Source organism: Spermophilus citellus (genome assembly GCF_964194105.1).
Source record: "Spermophilus citellus genome assembly, chromosome: 3".
In the NCBI taxonomy this organism is placed as follows: Eukaryota; Metazoa; Chordata; class Mammalia; order Rodentia; family Sciuridae; genus Spermophilus; species Spermophilus citellus.
The window spans coordinates 84,203,439-84,206,621 of NC_138184.1; positions in this window are offsets into that span (position 1 = coordinate 84,203,439).

Here is a 3,183-nt window from a genome sequence, read left to right on the forward strand (position 1 = left end):
CCGGATCCATTGAAAAGCCGTCCCCTCCCCTGTTTTCAAAGAGAGGTTGCATTTCAATGTCGACTCCCCAGACTGGGATTCCCCGACCCAGTGGCGTCTGGCTGTCCCCACCAAGACGGAGAAATCATTAGCCCTAATTAAGTCCAACCCAGCAGGCTGGCCCGGGCCTCTTCAGGAGACTCCACGACCTCCCTTCCCGGTGGGGCTCCCTGGACGGTCTCCTTGGGGTCCTTGTGTGAGTGGGGGAAGGTCAGTTTGGTGACCTGTATCAGCCACCTTAAAACTAGGCTTCATGGGCCTCCTGCCCTCCCTCCCTCTTCTCAGGATTTCCCCATAAGATGGGAGGAACCAAGGCCCTGGAGGGTTGTAAGAGCTGAAAGTGACCAATTAAAGTGCAAATTAGGTATCTAGGCTGGCCATAGGAGAACTGGTGACAGAAGGTGAAAGGCCTTCTTTTGGCCAAACTTTGCATATATCGAAAGAGTGGGGAAGGGGGGTGGGGTGCAGCTCAGTGCACGCTCAAGGGCCTGGGTTTGACCCAGAACTCCAAGCCCAAGAGAGAGAGGAGAGAGGCGCCCAGGGTCGGGATAGGGAGAAAGAATATTGGAAGGAAAAGAAAACTGGGTGACATCCCATCCTGAGCACCTGGTTGTGTATTCGCTTATTTAAAACATCTCTCTTTTTTACTTTGAGCCCTAATTCCTTTTTAATATTTTTTTTCTTTCACTGTGTTGTGGTGCTGGAGAGGGAAACCCCGGGCCTCACAGGCATTGAGCAAAGGCTCCAACACTGAGCCCAGCCCCCTGATGGCATTTCACTGTGACAACAGCAAAGCTATTGGGAAGGGTGGCAGAGAGCTCTGATTGGGACAGTCCCCCTGGCCATCCACCTCTTTAGATTGCTTCTCCAAGGTCACCTCCTAGAGCCCCTTCCTGGACCGCCCCGTCTGAATGGCCCCTTTCTGGCTCTGGGTCTCCTGAGTTTCTTTGTAGTCTCTTCAGCATGCTTATCACCTGTGATATATATATATATATATTTTAATTTGGTTTCCACTCTCCTTGTCTCTGCCCCTAGAATATGCAGGGACCTTGACTGTGCTGTCCCTTAGCTGCCGGTCCCAAGCAGCCATGTGAAATGTCCTGAGAAGCAGCTCGTTGAATGAAGATGGTGAATGGATTTGTGAAGGGCCAAGGTGGCCAATGAGGCAATTGGGGCCGCCCGTGGGAGGCGGGGAATGAATGAACGAGGAAGTGAATGGATGCATGGGTGGACGAGTGATTGAGCCCGTGGGGAGCAGATGAGTGGGTGGCCAAATCCTGGGTCAGGCATGGGGGAGCAGGCCGTGAGCGAGCGGGTGTGCGGCTGAAGGGGGCAGAGTGTAAGCAGGACAGGAAATCTGACTTGGGCTGTCCCAACTTGGTCACCCTGCACAGTGACAACCGAGACCAGTGGGCCTCCCGGGAGTCTGCAGGCCCGGTCCAGCCCCGGCCTCTCCAGTCCTTCAGCCCACCCTGCTGAAGGCTCCAGAAACATCCTCAGAAGCGGCCCGTCTTCCCACATGTTTCTCATGAGCATCTGAAGCATGAGCTCTTCCTTTTGCCTGATGCGATCATCCCTGTTTTTACCTGGTGAAGAGACCGAGGCCCCGACAGAGACAGAGGAAGGGCTTTGAACTCACAGAGGCTCTCCAGGCTCTGCCTGCCTGAGGGAGAGAGGGACAGCACTGTCACGGCCTTTATCTCATCTGATTCTCACTTCCCAGCCATATTTAGGAACTGCAGGGAAGGGGTGAGGGATGAGAAATCAAGAAAGAAAACCCCTGAACAGACAGACCACAATTGGACAATCTCGGTGTCTTAGATTCTCACTGCCGATTTGCTTGAAAGAAAAGAAAATGGGCCGTGTAGGTGACCCAGGCCCATCATCCCACAAACTTTGGAGGCTCAGGCAGGAGGATCACAGGTTTGAGGCCAGACTGCGCAAATTAGTGAGACCATGTCTCAGAATTTTAAAAATGAAAAGGGCTGGGGATGTGGCTCAGTGGTAAAGGGCCCTGGGTTCAATCCCTTCTACCAAAAAGAAAAAAAAGAAGAAGAAATGAGCCATCAGAAGCACACTCTCAGGGTCAGGCCTGGATGAAGTCCTGTCTTCCCCACTTCCCTGGTGTGTAATCACAGGTAAATGACGTTTACTTGTGTGAGCCTCAGTTTCCCCATCTGAAGAACGGGAACACAGGAATGCCGTGCTGACTGCGCACTCTGAGCGCCAGTCCTGCAGCACCCTGTGACTTAGAGCCACTCTGCAGTCTCCACACCCTTTATTTTCTATATTCACCTTCAGTTGGAGGCTGCCCTGTCTTGAAGACACAGCTCTGTCGAGAGCTTTGGAAACAAGGAAATCTGGACTCAAGCAGGTGTCTGCAGGGACGGACTTGGACTCCTTGTGTGGTGGTGGAGACCTCAGGCGAGTGCCTCACCCCCACCCCCTTCCTCACCTGCCCATTGAGATTCCACCCCACAGGAAGTGGTAAGGTTTCCAGAGAACACCTCCAAAGCACCCAGCACAGAGCTGCCTGAGGGTCAGGGTTTTGGAGGTTCTGTGAGGTCCTCAAGAGCTTCGCCAGGGGGTGGACTGGAAATGCAGCCAGATCCACAGGAGGAGGAGGAAGACAGAGCTGAACTGGTGGACCCAACAGCGGTCTCAGAGGCCTTTCCTTTCCAGCACCTCGTGTTTGATAGGCATGGAGGGCATTTGATGGGCCAGCATATAGGTCATTGCATAGGACTTTTGGTGGCCTGTGGCTCTGAGCCTCAGAAGCAGCATGCCTGATAATTAAACCCTGAGTGAACCAGTTTTCTAACAATCACCTCGTAGCCAGGATCTAACAATCAAGCTGTTGGGGCAACAATGTAGGATTCAAGTTAAGTGTTATTAGAAAGCTTAACCTCAAATCCTGGAGGAGGTCTGTCTTGGCCTTGAAGAAGAAGTTGATCCTGTGAGTTCCTGATGATAAAAATGACTCATGGTGACAAAATGCTTGCTATAGATGTCACACATTGGTTTAGCCACAATGGACATTAAGAGTTTTTTTTTTTTTTTTTTTTTAAGAGAGAGTGAGAGAGAGAGAAATTTTTTTGATATTTATTTTTTAGTTTTCGGTGGACACAGCATCTTTGTTGGTAT